The following is a 17,720-nucleotide window of genomic DNA, read 5'->3' as shown; positions in this document are numbered from 1 at the left end:
AATAATAATGAAACTGTCGTCATTGAAATAATAAAAATAATAATAGTTTTAGAGAGTAAGGATGTCCCTATAACCCAGGTTTTACCCCCCTTCTTTCCCCCCTTCAGGGGGGGGTAAAACCTGGGTTATAGGGACATCCCTGGGGTTGGGAGGATGGGGGGATTGATGACGTCACGTGATGGTGTTGGGGGGAGGGGAAAGATATGGGGAGGGGGGTTGATGACGTCACGTGATGGTGTTGGGGGGATGGGGGGATTGATGACGTCACGTGATGGTGTTGCCGGGAAATTTGAATTTATTTTTAGTGTATTGGTATGACGTCACGGCTAATTTTTGATAACGTCACGTGGCTGGTACCTGTAGGGATAGGCTTATGCTCGGCTTATGCTATTGTAGATCCTTGTAGGCTTATCCTATGGTTGATCCTGAAAGATAGGCTTATGATAGGTTATTCTAGGCTTATTATTATTATTATGAATCGGGTTTTTAGTCAAAAACGTTTAATGAACACAATCAATTCCAATTAATTCGCGAATGTACGCGTCGTTATTTAAGCAAATGTAGAATAAATTATATAATTGTAGTTTACGCGTCAAGTTTTTGTCACGAACCAAGTTACAAAAATCTTCGAAAATGCTCGAAGGAACTATACACGCCGCTAGGAAATTTTTTACACGGTCGTAATCATTGTGAGACATAGTACCGCGACTTACATAATATTTTTGATATATATCATTCATGCGTTTTACAATAGCTTCGTACATGCATTTAATAACTTCGGCTTGATCATTTAAAAGCTTGAAGTGAAATCTCATAAAACTAAATTTCTCGTTCAGTTTCCCTGCTTCGGCCTTTGTTAGAGTGAATACGCTGCCATCGTCGAATACTATATTCCCCTCCATAACGGTTATTTTTATTTTCAAGTTCAGGTAACGATAATTACCCAGGTCGCCACTTTCCAAAGCTGAATAGATCTCCGTCCACTCCTCCATAAATTCCTTCAAAACGTCTTCCGAGATTATAACAATAGTCCCTTCCTTCTTTGTCAAAAGCAGGCTTGGCTCGTACCCGCTCACCCCAAACACCGCCGAGCATTCATTACTTAGTCTAACACGGGCGTTCACGCGGTAAACTCCTACTTTGGTGGACATTCTTACGGCAGGTCTTTACGGTTTAAAAGGTTACAACTGAATGATTTTTATCGCGAGATTTTCTTGAGTGCGTAGTTGATAATTAGCCTGAGGGTATATTGACTGGTGCTTTTCTTTTTTATTGTCCTTTATTGGCCAGATGGTTTAAGACCTTAAAAGGGGGCGAGGGTAAACCAGTTGTATTGTTAACAATGGAATCTGAGTGATTTATGACTCACACAAACGTGTTAAGACATTCCATCGGCTTTTTATTTATACGTAACCATGGTCAGACGGGTCTATGGCCATAAAAAGGGGCAGAACTTGAACAAAAGAATTTATCCCCATCCGTTTTTATTTTTATTATAAAGACGTGTTTTAATGGGTTTAGGGGTATGGTCGAATCAGCTGTATTGTTATGAATGGAATCTATTTTCGGATTTATTGCATTGTTAGTTGGTGACTCTTCCTACCACGAAACATTTAATTGTTTCCAGGTGTTTGCCCTGAAGGCCTTATCCTGACAAGTCTCAACATGTTATGTCTTTGTCGCGTTACCCGAAATTAAAGTAATATTTTTAAAATACCAAAATGCAAATTCAACTAGAAATACAGTTACTAGGATGAAAGTAACGGCTGCTATTTTCCCTGGCTTTGAAAGAGCTTCGCGAATTAACGTCTGCTTAGTAACAGCGTCCATTTTAATCTAACCTTTCATCCCCTTATTTGGGATATAAATAGCGTCTGATTTGGTCAGGACCTCATTTGATTGTTAGACACCGCCAGGATAAGATGAATCGTGAAATTACCCGTCTAGAAACGTTTGGTGCATTTGCGAGTACGTTTGTAAAACCGTCAGAACTAGCCCGTCATGGGTTTTACTATTTAAGTTCGGGGACGGACGCTGTTAAATGCCATTTTTGTGACTTAACGCTACGAGGATGGGAACCTAACGACAATGTTTTCGAAGAGCATCAGAAATTCAAGGCTGACTGTCCATTACTTCAAGGATTACCAACAAATAACATGCCTATATTCATCCAAAACCCATTGACTAAAGACATGCCACCAAACAGAAAGTACAGAGATGTCCCTCAAGAAGAGTGGGAGAAAGAAAAAGTCATTCCGCCAACCCAACCCATACCAACAACACTTACTCCGAATGACGATATTGTACTAAGAATTAAACGCGTTAATCTCGAGAAAGCTATAATTGAAATCAGAAGTAAATGAACCGAAGTTACCGGAGTCCTATTGTTTATTCATTAAGCACAAGTTCCTCACAAACCCCCATATTTCAACCCCGACGATAGTCTCGCTCCTCTGCTCTTTCGAGTCACAACAATTTTGAAAACGCCACCAAGCGGCCAATGTTCGAGTAACCGGATTTTCCGGGAATTAGAGTTTTTAAAAATGGCGACTTTTTCCCTCGGAAGATTCTTTTGGGGAGAGGTTCACACTCTTTGAAAAACTTTTCGAGTAGGATAAGAATACTTTTAACATACTTTTGTCCAATGTCTGACTTTAGAATTTCAATAAATCTTTCCCGACTTGAAGTCACAAATGGTCGATTAACATTTGAAAGGTATTTCAAAAGATCATCCCATATGTTTTCATCCATTATCGAACGTAAGCCTAGGGCCTAGGCTCCTAAGATAGAAGCAGACGCCTATTTCTGAAACAACGACTATTTATTCATACTAACGATATTGCGCGAATTTGTAACTAAGCTGTAACTATGGTCTTTGGTGCCAGCGTTAAATTTCGAGACGATTCAGGTAGAGGTACAGCTACCTTGATTTTTACTACCCCCACGTTATGGAAAACGCATTATACAAATTTTGCCCTCTCCGGTAACTTCGGTTCATTTACTTCTGTTGAAATGTTTATTCAAGAACTTTTGCGACATGAAAGTTAGATCCAATTGTTGTAATATATTCCATACCTTATTACGTTTTATAAATTATAAAAGGACCAGTCAAAAACTTGAAATGTAACTCGAAATAAATATAATTTTTTTCCTTAATTTGTTCTTTGTAATACTATTATACCTACTACAGTCTTCTTGACAAAACCTTTTCAGTGGTGATAGTGTAGGGTGTTACTTAGCTTTTCTCAACACATTTCGTGTTAAAAGTAAAACGTTTTTGAACATTTACATTGCATTGTACACACACGAAACGCGTCATTTAAATTTTTTAAAATCCCATAGGAATACATGTGAAATTGAATAATCCACCGACACGAAATCATTCATGTACGTGGCAATTGACTGACACGAAAAGCGTCATTTGAAAAAAACATTTCAAATGTTTAAAGCGTTGAAATAAATTCTAACTAAATTTATCAAAATCATTCCTATTTTCAGTCTTGAGAGTTCCTCAAAATTATTTATGGCTTTTAGGGATGGGGGGGGAATGACCTCGGGTCCCTGAGATGCGTGGGAATTTATTTTTCTTTGATTGGGCCACCCCACAGGTTGGTTTATGACCTTGAAAAGGGGGGGCTGAACTTGAACAAAAGCATCTATTCCCTTTGTCTTTCTGGGTCATTTCAAGACTTCTATGGCCTTTAAAAGGGGCTGAACTTGAACAAAAGAATTTATTTTGTCAATTCTTTAATTGGACCCCACACCAGGTGCTTTAGTACCTTAAAAGGGGGCGTGGTCGAAACAGTTGTATTGTTATCAATGGAATTTATATTTAGAGTGTTTTATGACTAGCCCAAACGTGTTAAGACATGTTTATGACATTGAGGGGGATCTATTTTTTTTTCTAATTGTATCACGAAAGTATAAAAGGGCGGATCAGTCTAGGCTACTTATCAGTTTACTTCTGACCGCTGTTGATGCAAGCCAAGAAATCTTCTGCTCCCAAACAAAACTTGTGAGTTATTCCGTGCCCATATCTTAGTGCTTTAGTATTTTTGACTTAGTTTTTATACGTGTTTTAGTATTTTAACTTAGTTTTCACAAGTGTTTTCAATTTAACTTAAATTTTTTACAAGTATTTTTTATAAGTATTTTCATTTTTTTATATTTTTTACAAGTGTTTTAGTATTTTTTATAAGTATTTTCAATTTTTTATATTTTTTACAAGTGTTTTAGTATTTTCATTTAGTTTTACAAGTATTTTCAATTTTTTACAAGTGTTTTAGTATTTTTAACTTAGTATTTTACAAGTACTTCAATTTTTTATAAGTACTTTAAATTTTTTTTATAAATACTTTCATTTTAACTTAGTATTTGACTTTTATAAGTACATTACTGTTTTAGTATTTTAGTATATTTTTGTGTTTTAGTATTATTATTTAGGCCTATTCAGATTTATTATTAGTATTTTGTGGTATTTGTATTTTTAAATTATCGCAATGGCCAACTCTAATGTAGAAATTGAACTCCCTATTGAAGTTGATAGTTTTTTAGTCGACTTTCCAGACTCGTTAGAAATAGCCTTTTTAAATGCCGATGACACGTTTATGGCAAACTATTCTACACCCCCGTCTATGTTTAACATTACCCCGCAGTCTAGGGCAAACCATAGCCCTCTTCATCCGTTGTCCCCTCTGAAAGAGGCGTTTCAAAACGACGACGTTTCTTTCTTATACGGTTATACTACCCCTCCTATAGCTCCATCTCAGAATGAGTCAATGGATTTGGGGGAAGGACAGTTAGGGGGTGGGGTTCTTACTCCTCCACCTCCACCCCCATCTCAACGTACTTTCTAGCGGGGTAGTGTCCTTCCCCAATTTTAATCTTGATGGATGGGAAATGGAGGTACAATTCGACAATAACATCGTCGAATCTGTAAGCGACTTCCTAGAGTACGTTTTGGACGACTGTTTACCCGATGACATGATTGCAATTTCGGTGACAAGCATTAATAATCCAGGCATTCAAACCGCAGACTTTAGTTTTAAAAGAAGGGATCAAATAGATATTGGATTCATACTAGAAGTAGTGGCTGATAAAGCCTATAATTCTGAAGGGGGTTCAAAGTTTTTTTCTCGGTCCTATAGGAATAAACATACAGCGCGTGAGGTTGCCCCAAGGCGCCAAGCGTTGCAAGGCCCTTGGTATCTGTACCTTCGAGACTTTTGCCAGGGAGAAAAAATGCATTATTCAGATCAAGAACAACGATCGGCTATGCCTCCCTTATGCTCTAATTTTTGCTAGAATACACAGGGATCATACAATGCATCCTCTTGACAAAAGCCTCGAGGCAGATTTCAAAACACTATGCCGGCCTGATATTAGTAAAAAATCAGGAGAGAGGCTTAGGAAGATGGCGGAGGAATTAGCCCTGGCGGCGGAAATACCATTGGACGAATGCGCGGGGGCGGGTGCTCTACCTCGATTTCAATCATACTTGGCTGATTACCAAATAATAGCATTTACAGTTAGAGCAAACGTCCCCCACCGTATTTTCGGGGAACCCGATTTTATTCCCGGTGCCGATGGTAATCCAAAGCCACGGCTATACCTTTTCAACTATCAAAATCATTTTGACGTCATCACCAAACCTAGCCCTCTCTTCCGTTTTCATTTTTTCTGCGAGAGGTGCCTTGTAGGATATAACAACTTAGACTTCACTCACGCTTGCAACAAGTATTGTTATTCCTGTCAAAGGGCCGAAGATTGCGAGGGGGGAGAAATTAGATGCGAGACCTGTCATCGCGATTTTAGGGGGCAAGAATGCTTTGAGGCCCATAAGGCTAGTGGAAGCAAAACCCTATCAGTCTGCCAAAGGGTTTTTAATTGCCCCCGTTGCGCAAAAACAATAGATATGGGGAAACGCAAGTCACTTCACAACTGCGGGGAAGTCTATTGCGTAATCTGCAATAAATTCAACCCACACCCCCACTATTGTTTCATGCAGGTTACCGACTCTAAAGCCCACCCTGCGGCTAAAAAAGCTAAGACCCATCCTTCGGTTACTATCTTTTATGATCTCGAATGTGTTCAAAATACCCCAGACCCTTCAAACCCTAATGCTTTCCTACACACTCCTATCTTATGTATTTCTCAAAAAATCTGTGATCAATGCATTCTCGAGAAATCCGATCAATTTACTTGCGCCACCTGCGGGCCTCGAGAACGGGTGTTTCTCGGGAATGATCCTGTTCTGGATTTTTTAAATTATCTTCAAGAATTCCACAATTCTCCCAAAATAACCGTTATAGCACATAATGCAAAGGGGTACGATTTACAATTTCTGTACAAAGCCATGTTAGCCATCAAAGCGTGGCGCCCTCAAGTGATAATGACGGGAACGAAGATTATGCAAATTCGATATGAGAATTTGACATTTATAGATAGTTTAAATTTCATCCCATCCCCCTTATCTAGCTTTGTATCCACTTTTGGCTTAGACCCTAGTTTAAATAAGGGACATTTCCCGCACTTGCTCTTCAACTTTGTTCCCGAACACGTGTTTGATCCAAAAAATCCTACGAGTACAAATTATGTCTTGAGGGAAAGCATGCCTCTTTTAGAATCTTACGCGCCAGACAGGCTAACCGAAAAACAACGTTCGGTTTTAATTACATGGTACAACGAGCAAGTAGAAGCCAAAAAAGGTTTCAACTATGTTGAAGAGTTGATACATTATTGCCGTTTGGACGTTAGGATTTTAAGAGAGGGGTGCTTAAAGTACAGGGAGATTTTTGAGAAGATTGCGGACGTTAACCCTTTTAACACTGCCGTGACAATTGCCGGGCTTTGCAAGGCCGTATTCAGGAAGGACCACCTAGCGCCAAATTCAATTGGAATTGTACCACCTCACGGCTATAGAATGAAAGACCCTCAATCTAAAGTAGCCATCGAGTGGCTGAGGTGGGAAGCCCATAAGCGCGGGGTCATAATTAAGTCGGCTTTTAACGGTTCAGAACCTAAAATTTTGAACATTAAAGTCGACGGGCTTCTAGTAGACGATCTTGGCGCAGATCAAAAGGTCGTCTACCAATTTCAAGGTTGTTTTTGGCACGGGTGTAGAACCTGTTTCCCGGTAAACAGAGACCTGGTTTTGCACGGTGACGTCACCCAAACTTTACACTCCCGCTATACTGATACTTTGAACTGTAATAAGAGGCTTAGGGAGCTGGGGTATAAGGTAATCGAAATGTGGGAATGCGTATTCCACAAATTGAGGGAGCAAAAGCCCGAAATTAACACCTTTCTCTCTTCCATTCATGTCCAAATCGATGCGTGGGAACCACTTAATCCCCGTAACGCATTTTTCGGGGGACGTACTTCCGCTCTATGTCTTCATCACAAGGTTAAGCCGGGAGAGGAGATTCGATATGTCGACGTCACTATTCTATATCCATGGTGTAACAAATACGGCAAACTACCTTACGGCCACCCTACGATCTTGACAGACAACTTCCCACCCATTAACGAGATTGAAGGTTTTATTAAACTGGATATCCTGCCCCCTCGTAACCTCTTCCACCCAGTTTTACCCCAAAAGATCGGGGGGAAATTGTGCTTTGCCCTGTGTCAGCTGTGCGCTGAAAACAAATATCAAGGGGATTGCACACATTCCGACGAGGAAAGAGTTATTAGGGGGACGTTTGTGGCGGATGAAGTCCATTTAGCGGTTAGAAAGGGTTACGTGGTTGTTAAAATCCACGAGGCCTGGTCGTACAAAATATCTCAGTACGACCCCTTAACAAAAAGTGGCGGGCTTTTTAACAATTACGTCAACTGCTTTCTGAAGTTAAAACAGGAAAGTAGCGGCTGGCCTTCTGACGTAGTAACCCAAGCGCAGAAAGATCAATACGTAGCCGAGTACTACGAAAAGGAAGGGGTAAAACTTGATCCTAGCTGTATCGAGAAGAACGCTGGCAAGCGTACCATCGCCAAACTGTGTTTGAATTCGTTTTGGGGCAAATTTGGTGAGAGGACTCGGCTTGACAAGGTTGAAGTCTTTGATGATCCACAGAAGTTCTTTAACTTGTTCTATGACCCAGCAATTGAGGTCAAGACGTTGATACCAGTTAGCGACGACATTTGCGTTGCTAAGTGGTGTTATATCAACGAGATTGACCCAATTAATAAAAATGTCAGTGTTCCGATCGCAGCCTACACCACTGCCATAGCTCGGATTAAGCTTTATTCCTACTTAGACCGCTTGGGTGAGTCTGTTTTATATACAGACACTGATTCGATACTGTACGTTTACACACCAGGGGGCGTAGAAATCGAAACTGGGAATTTCCTCGGTGAAATGACCAATGAGCTTGAAAAGTACGGACCCCAGGCCTACATCGAAGAATATGCGAGTGGTGGATGTAAGAACTACGCATACCGAGTTGTGAACCCTGATACCGGATCGACAGCCGTCGAGATGAAGGTTAAGGGGTTCCGACTTAACCATACCACCAAAGATTTGGTTAACATGGATAGGTTAATGGGGCTTATAGGCATTTACGAACCGCCGGCGGAACCAATCCAAGTACCAATCCCCAAGCAAATACGCCGAAAGGCTGATCACACTGTTATAAGTGTCGACCAGTCCAAGGTTTATAGAACTGTGGTGGATAAGGTCAGATTGGTTGAAGATTTCCGCACGCTACCTTACGGTTACCGAGTTTGAGCACATTCGACAGTATCTATTTCTGTGAGGGGTCTCTTCTTTTTTTATTTATTTATTTATTTATTTATTTATTTATTTATTTATTTATTTATTTATTTATCTAGTCAGTCCCGGTGATATTTATTTATATATTTATTTATCTAGTCGGCATGTATATAAAGTCTAGCCATATTGTTTTTTGATCAATACTATCAATTAGTCATTTTCGTCTCGGTGAAATGTCCTGTGATTAACTAATTTTTTCGTCAATGCTTCCTTAAATATCCCATGTATTTTCGAAATTGCAATTGTTCATTTTCGTGTCGATCTCTTCTATATATATATATACAAACACTTTACAATCTTTATCTCATTAGTTCGTTGAAAGTCAAAGTGTAAGGTCATGTATCCTTTCTACCATCCTTTTAACATGGTGATAGCAGGCCCGTCTCAAAGCGGGAAAACTCAATTAGTTTTAAAAATATTAGAGAACAGGGAAGCCATGTTTTCCCCTAATATAAGCGAAATACATTGGTTCTACGGTGAATGGCAACCTTTTTTCGAAAGTTTGAGGAAATTTGTGGTTTTCAAACAAGGTATGCCAGATTTATCAGAATATACCGGCGGTAAGCCTTGCCTTTTAATCATCGATGACTTGATGACCGAGAACAAAGTAGAAGTTGGGTCTCTTTTTACCAAGGGAACGCATCATCGCAACTTGAGCGTGATTTATATCGTCCAAAACGTATTCCATCGATCCAAAGACTCTAGAGATATTTCTTTGAACGCTCATTATCTTATACTTATGAAATCTCCTAGAGACAAATTGCAAAGTTCAATAATAGCTAGACAAATGTTTGCCGATAAATGGCGTTTCGCTGTCGACGCCTACCGTGACGCTACTAGTTTACCTTTCGGATATTTATTATTCGATCTACACCAAAGATGCCCCGAGAATCATAGACTTAGGACAGGAATATTTCCCGACAACCCTTGCGAAGTTTACATCCCCAAATAATTATAATAGTAGATGGGTGTTTAGCCATCTCTTCATTTAGTCACTATGCCTTATGCCGTTCGGTCACAAAGAAATTTGCTCTCCGTTATTGCCAAATCCCCTCGAAAACAACGTAGAATCATTTTACGTAACGCCAAGAAGCCCTTAATTGACGCAATCGCAGAGTGTGTTGAAAATACTTTACACGGTAACGTTAAATTAAATAAAAGTCAAAAAGCTAGATTAGCTAGGCATTCCGCAAAACTTAGAAAAATTGCTAATAAGAGAATATCTTGGAAAACAAAACGTGATATATTAGTTCAGGAAGGTGGTAGTTTCTTTTCTTTCCTTTTCCCTCTAGATTCCTCTATTATCGGCGCTATAACAGGAGGTAGTCAGTAAAATATGCAGTACGCTCAGAAAATGCTCCTTGTCCCTAGCTCTACCTTTAAAAGCGACCCCTTTCCCCACCCCCAACAACAAGTAGTTTCGGAATTGGACAATGAAATGAATGTTATTTTAGCTCGTAAAGATTTAGACGAAGCTTCAAAATGGCGCTTATACGAACAGACTGTACAGAGATATAATAATTTACATAATATCGCTAGGCAACCTATACCCACGGTTCCCCAACCAACATCCAACTATTTTAACTTGGCTTGGTTAGACGATATCCCCCTTAAATATATAGGGCATGTACATAGTATCGTTGATCAGATTTCAACTAACCCTGAAAAGCTTAGGTGGACAGATAGTGGGGAAGTTATAGTTAATGATTCATTAATTCCCGGCTCGAATATTAGAGATATAGCTTTAGAATTTGTCAAGCCTTCCTCTAACAAAGACCCAAAACCTAGAGGTTTTTACGCATTTACAAACCTACTTTCTAGTTTTTCCCCTCTAACTTCGTATACAATACCCCAACAAATTAAAATCAAAAGAACTAGAGCTCCCAAAGTTAGTGTCAAGTCAGCAGCTAAAAAACTTAAAACCGAGTCTCCGAAATGGGTAGCGTACGTAAAATCTCCAAAATTTTAGAAGGTATCTACTTTAACCCTTCCCACCCTGCCAGTTTCGGGGGTGCTGAAAAATTATATTTAGCAGTGAAATTAAAGGGTATTAGTAAGAAACAGGTACTAGATTGGTTAAAGGGAAAAGACGCGTACACTCTACATAAGAGAGTTTTTAGAAAGTTTAAAAGAAACAAGGTGGTTGTAACTAACATAGGAGATCAATATCAGGCGGATTTGAACGACATGCGTTCTTTGAGTCAGTACAACGACGGGTACAAATACATATTAACCGTAATAGATTGCTTTAGCAGAAAAGCCTGGGCCGTACCTTTAAAATCCAAAAGCGGTGTTGAAACGGTTGAGGCTTTTAAGTCTGTCTTTAGAGAGAGGGTTCCTAGGAAACTACAAACGGATAAGGGTACTGAATTTAGAAATTCCCAATTACAAGGATACTTGAAGGAGAAAGGGGTTATATTTTTTACAACTGAGAATGACGATATAAAAGCGTGTATGGTAGAAAGATTAAATCAAACTTTAAAGTCACGCATGTACAGGTATTTTACAGAAAAGAATACCAATAGATATATAGATGTTCTAGATGACCTGGTTAAGGCTTACAATAACTCGGTGCATTCCGCGATAAAAATGACTCCTTTGGAAGTTACTGGCACCAATGTCCTTCAGGTTTTTAAAAATGTATACGGAAAGTAATTTAGCGAAAAGAAAGTTTACGGGGAAAAATTAAAGGTGGGCGAATACGTCCGAGTAAGTAGGAATAAGATGATTTTTGAAAAAGGGTACGAGCGAACTTACACAATAGAGGTTTTTAAAATAGTGGGGAAAATTGACAGACGCCCTCCTGTATTCAAACTAGAAGATTTAAACGGGGAACCAATAAAGGGGGTGTTTTACGGGATGGAACTTCAGTCGGTAGCTAGACCCGAGACGTACAAGATCGAGAAAGTACTTCGTAAGCGGACTAGGATTGGAGCTCTTTGTAAAGTGGCTAGGCTATCCCCCTTCTATGAATTCTTGGATTCCGGCTAAAAATGCAGTCTCCCTTTTACCTAACGCTACCGAGCAACGCTAGCATGAAAATTTATGACAACAACAAGACGTCTTCGTACACTACCAAGTTGCCCCAGGCTATAGAGCTGATCGGGGATGACTGGGAGGTTGCTCTAGTAGAAGTTTTGTACCCAATGTCCTTTTTTAACATACCCAGTGAGGAAGGTCATGTGCAGGTGGTCTCGCATGAAAATAAAAAAGGTCGGGACGGAAAATCACAGCCTATTGTTAAAGCCGAGGCCTTTATAGTTCCCGGGGGTTATTACAAATCATTAGAAGCCCTACTTAAACAAATAGCTTCCGGGTTAAACGGCTTTCAATACGGTTCAAAGTTTAAATTTGATTCGGATCCCCTCTCTGATTACATTTCTTTAACTATTCAACCTAACGGTATCTTGGCTCTTTCTCCCACTTTGAAAAGGATATTAGGATTTAAAACCCCAAAAGGCCAAAGTACGTCTTTCTCTTGCCCTTCAGATAAAACCAGCCAATCGTATAGAAGCTCTGTTCCCGCTAATTTAAATTATTATATTCCCGACCAATTGTTTATTTATTCCGATATAGTAGCTAATGAATTTATAGGCGATACGGTAGCCCCGCTACTTCGTATAGTAGGCGTAGACAGCGAAAAGCCTCACGGTTCGACTATAACTAAATCATTTAACTCTCCCCATTACGTTAAAGTTGCTAAACGTTACTTTGATACTATAGACATTGATATAAGGAATAGTTTAGGCCAAGCCGCGTCATTCGAGTTTGGAACGTCGACCTGTAAACTACACTTTAGACCATGCCAAAACCCCAAACATTAGAGTCTCGTTGCGAGTATAGGAGGTATTATTTAGATCAGGTAGGGGGTGGAGGGGTGTCAAAAGTATTTGTCGGGACCCCCCACCAAAAAGGTCACGGGATTGGGAGCGCCCTGAAAGGGTTATTTAGATGGGCACGCCCCTTATTAATTAGAGGTGCAAAGTATCTGGCACCTAGAGCCATTAGTACGGGACAAAAGATTCTTGGTGACGTAATGCAAGGTCAGAATGTGAAAAGTGCCGCGAAAAAGAGATTGCAGGAAACTTATGAGAACATGACTGCTGCTCAGCAAGGTTCAGGATTAAAGATAAAGAGACGCAAAGTTAAACGCCTATCAGTTTATCACCGTCATTCAAAGCAGACGCCACGCTATATATTTAGCTCCTGAAAAAATCATGTTTTCTCTCCAAGCTCTTAAGAGTGAATTGGACATTTTTGCCCCTGTGCCGATTCAAACTAGTGTCGAACATGCTCAAGGTGTATGGGCCAAACCCTTGGCGGCCATTGGTGATAGCTCTACCCTCGAATACCTCATCTCGGGCAATGGAGATAGCTACATCGATGTAGCCCACACCATGCATTACAACAAAGTCAAAATCACCAACGAAGATGGAAGTGATCTTCCTGATGCCGCCGTGGTAGCTTTCGTAAACAACGCTGGCCACGCATTGTGGAGAACTTGCGATGTTTTCTTGAACAATACCCGAGTTTCTTCAGCCGCTCAAAACTACGCCTTCACTTCTTTTATCGAAACTGTCTCAAATTACGGACCCGCGGCTAAAAAATCTCACCTCATGATGGCCGGATGGGAAAAGGACGAAGCCGGAAAGTTCGACGACTTTTCAAATAAAGGTTTCGTCGCCCGAATGGCTAAAACTGCTAAATCGGCCGTGATTGAATTTTTTACACCCGTGTTTAGTGACGTGTTTAATATTCCCGAATATCTCTTAAACGGGGTGGACCTTAAAGTCGTGTTTACTCGCAACAAGGACGAGTTTGCCTTAATGTGCCAAGAAACAGCCACTCTCAAAAACTGTAAAGTCAAGATACTAGACGCAGCACTAGCGGTACGTAAAGTTAAACTCAGTCCTAAAATATTGTTAGCGCATGAAGCCGCGCTTAATAACGGTACTGCCAAATATAATTTTACGCGCACCGAACTTAAAACTAAAACTATCTCTACCGGAAGTAGCACCGAGAGTTTTAACAATATATATCCAGGCCCTCAGCCTAATCGCGTCATTATTGGAATAGTTTCCAACGCGGCGTTCAAGGGCAGTTACGCTCTGAATCCCTTTAACTTTAAAACTTGGGATTTAAATTTTTTGTCTCTGTACCTCGATAACGAACAAATACCCTCGAAACCGTTGACTCCTGATTTCGGTAAAAACTTGTATATACAAGCTTATCAAACATTGTTCGCGGGCACGGGTATTCATTATAAAGACGACGGTAACGATATTACTCCCGACGAGTTTGCCAACGGGTTAACCCTCTACGCTTTTGATCTGACACCTGACCTATCTGCTAGTGAAACAAACCACTGGAACCCCGTTAAGCAAGGACAATTAAGATTGGACATGGGATTCGCTAAACCTTTGTCGGAAGCCGCAGTCTGCATTGTATACGCCGAATTTCAAAGCATGATTCAAATCGATAAAAATAGAAACGTAATTGTAGATTATTAAAATGTCAGCAACCACCACCGTAGACTTGATTCTCGCTCTATCAGATACGCCCAACTTTTTGGGTGTTTTCGCATCAAATAGGTTACCAAAGGTTACCAGATATCCCGCATCGTTAATTATAAATTTAGATCAGCACTATGAAAAGGGGTCTCACTGGGTATCGGTCTTTATAGACGGAGCTCGTGTAGGGTATTATTTCGATAGCTACGGTTTGCCACCATTTCTGCCTAGTATAAGAAGATTTTTATCTTTAAACTGCAGAAAATGGACTTTTGGTAAACGACAACTTCAGAGGTTAGAAAGTAGCGTATGCGGGCAGTTTAGCGCCCTCTATCTTATTCATAGAAGTAAGAAGAAAAGTACGAAAGCCTTCCTAAAAGCTTTTACCGCAAATCGAAAAATTAACGATATGAAAATTGCTAAACAATTTCAAAATCATATACGGCGACTAAAAAAAGTGTAAAAGGAGCTTATTAACAAACCGTGTGGTTGCCTGGTGGTAATGCGTCCAGCTCTGTGTTGTTTCAACAACATTTGAGTTTCCATTCCAGGGTTCGACTTCCTACCAACGGCGCTTTATTAGTCCGGTATAGAAAAAAACATCTTCAGATACGGCTTGAATCAAGTTTAAGGAGGATTTTTTTTTAAATATTTAACTAATTTATTATTAATTTAACTTAATTATGTATGTTATTATCACGCTAATTAAATGTTTTTTTGATTTAAAATCTGATTGTAATAATAATAAGATTAGAACAACCTAGCATAAGCATATCTTTCAGGATCAACCATAGGATAAGCCTACCAGGAACTACAATAGCATAAGCCTACAATAGCATAAGCCTATCCCTACAGGAATCAGCCACGTGACGTCATCAAAAAATTAGCCGTGACGTCATCAAGAAAACAACCACCAGGTGACTCAACAATTCAAATTTCCCGCCAAAACCATCACGTGACGTCATCAATTCCCCCCATCCCCCCAACACCATCACGTGACGTCATAAACCCCCCCCCATATCTTCCCCCCCCCCAACACCATCACGTGACGTCATCAATCCCCCCCATCCCCCAACCCCAGGGATGTCCCTATAACCCAGGTTTTACCCCCCCCTGAAGGGGGGAAAGAAGGGGGGTAAAACCTGGGTTATAGGGACATCCTTACTCTCTAGTTTTAATGATTTAAAATAAAAATAGTTCGTAACCCTGGCTGGGTTTAATTAAATAAAAATATAGTTCAGTTTATAATTACGAGTTTGATGATGACCCGCACAAAAGCGTCCGGCGCGAAAAGTAGATCGTCCATGTACCGGCGCGTTGATTAAGTTTAAGTCCGGAGACTTTACGATAAAACCGCGGCGTGGCCCCGAAGGGTCCACGCCCGAGGGCTGCAGCGACAGAGTCCGACCAAGCAGGACCAAGGTGAAAGTCAGAGAGAGCGTTAAACAAAGGTCGGGGACCCTTTTTATAGCGCGAGCGCGTTATTATTTTCGCGCACAAACACGTGGACCACTCGTGGGTCCATCTTCACGATGTTGATGCTGATGGTCTTCGGGTTTTTCGCTGACGTCATCATTGACGTCATGGGTAAAATTTATAAAACCACCAGCCAGGTTTGAAAAATAAAGGGGGAGTGCTATTTCAAAGGGATAGTCTATAAAATTCTGTTACAATTATTTGTTTAACGGCGCCACGTATGAAAACATCGATGTCTTTCAGAAATTGCTCTGAGAGAGAGAGAGAGAGAGAGAGAGAGAGAGAGAGAGAGAGAGAGAGGTAGAAACGCGCTTTATGAAATCCGCTGAACAATGGGAAAATAGGGGGTTGTAAAAACATTTTCGTTACATTCAGTTTCAGGACGCATATGCTTTGCGCGTGGGGGCGGGGATCTCCTAGTCTTGTCTCTGTCATCCCCTATGTCAACTATGCGCGAGAAACCTGCGCTCAGGCGCCGCGATGAACCGTTGTTTTACCCCCGTTCTCACCACGTGTGGATCACGGCTGCCAATACTCATTTCTCTCCGTGTTTCTCTCCGTGTCTCTCTCCTCTTTGCCAGAGCCATGGCGTTCCAAAGCTAGAGCTCAGATCGTGCCACCTTTGCAAAACAACGCATCGTTTCTACTAAATTTCGTTATCTTTAACATTTATTGATATAGACCCAAGTGTCCATCATCGTTGGATGAAAGACCATTGTTGTTAGACTAAAGATATTAAGTTTCAAAATAAGGCACTATTACTATTTTTATGAAAATATACAGTTCGACATTTCAATGAATTAAAAAGTTGTCTTGACACGTAGTTGACTTAAAGTTGTTTTGAACCGTTGGGTAGAGAACAATTTAAAATTTTACTCTCACAAAGTTTATAGCCATATCGTTTTCATTCAAAGTTTCAACTAGGAGTCATGATCTACTCCGAGGACAGCAGATATATCTCCGCCGCAGGATAGGCAACATTTATTTTTAACCAACCGGCCAGATCCAATCCAATTGACCCATCTTGTTGTTCTAATTTACGTACGTTACGATGAGCCCAGCCCTTGGGTCATCTTGTTCACTCTGTGTTTAAAATTATCTTAACTTAGGCACCGGGTACAGTGGTAACTTTCCTGCTGATGCCCAGGTTTAGCTTGGTTAAGGCTAGTGGAAGGGCCAGCCTTCGTTAAGCCAAAAATAAAGCTCGTTATAGGAAACTCACCTTGTAACGAATACTGAACCCGCGTTCTTCTTTAATTCTGAGATTCAAAAACTTGAATTTTCAATAGTGTCCATATTTTTAGTATCCATATAATTTACTGTTTTAGTCTATAGGCTCATTATCCGTAGCAATAATTGATGTAGATTAGAGTATTTATTATGATTAGCAAGGCCAGATTAAGGGTATAGGGAGCGGTCCGCGACATTATGGTCTCGCCGATTTGGTCTTGGGACAAATCGGACTCGGGACAATTGGGTCTTAGGGCAAATTGGTCCCAGGACAATTGGGTCTTAGGGCAAATTGGTCCCAGGACAATTGGGTCTCGGGACAAATTGTTCCCGGAACAATTGGGTCTTGGGACAAATTGGTCCCGGAACAATTGGGTCTCGGAACAAATTCGGTTCTGGACACGAAAGTCTCGTTATAAAAAAATTATCACCCCTTCAGCTTTTACTCCCTGAGCAAGACCATGTCAGAGGACTTGATTAGGCGTTAAACCTAGCTGGGGCCTTATCAACGCCCCCCTCCCCATTTTCGCTCATCATATTCCCAATTGAACCGGCGGAACCGCCGTCCAGGCACACGGGATCGGCCAGCTGGCCCGACAACGCCCCTTGAGCAGGTGACCAAAGCGTCGAGTCCAACCAGGAGGTGGTCGATGACAGGGAAGGACTAAGGCAGCAGAAGTCTCGAAGGGACGGGGAGTTCCCTCCGAGCACAACAGTGCCATACGGCCGAG

General features: G+C 40.7%; 1 protein-coding gene across 1 annotated transcript in view; it reads left to right on the top strand.

Annotated features, from left to right (window-relative positions):
- The window catches only part of LOC149596160 (uncharacterized), a 144,673-nt gene that overhangs the window by 15,477 nt on the left and 111,476 nt on the right, over positions 1–17,720 (top strand). The gene's annotated exons all lie outside the window — the stretch shown is intronic.

This window comes from Phalangium opilio, unplaced genomic scaffold, assembly GCF_054372755.1.
Source record: "Phalangium opilio isolate 3A_F unplaced genomic scaffold, DU_Popi_V2 ptg000390l_1, whole genome shotgun sequence".
NCBI classification, from domain to species: Eukaryota; Metazoa; Arthropoda; class Arachnida; order Opiliones; family Phalangiidae; genus Phalangium; species Phalangium opilio.
The sequence above is the reverse complement of the archived record's forward strand: the minus strand, read 5'-3'. Positions and strand labels throughout refer to the sequence as shown.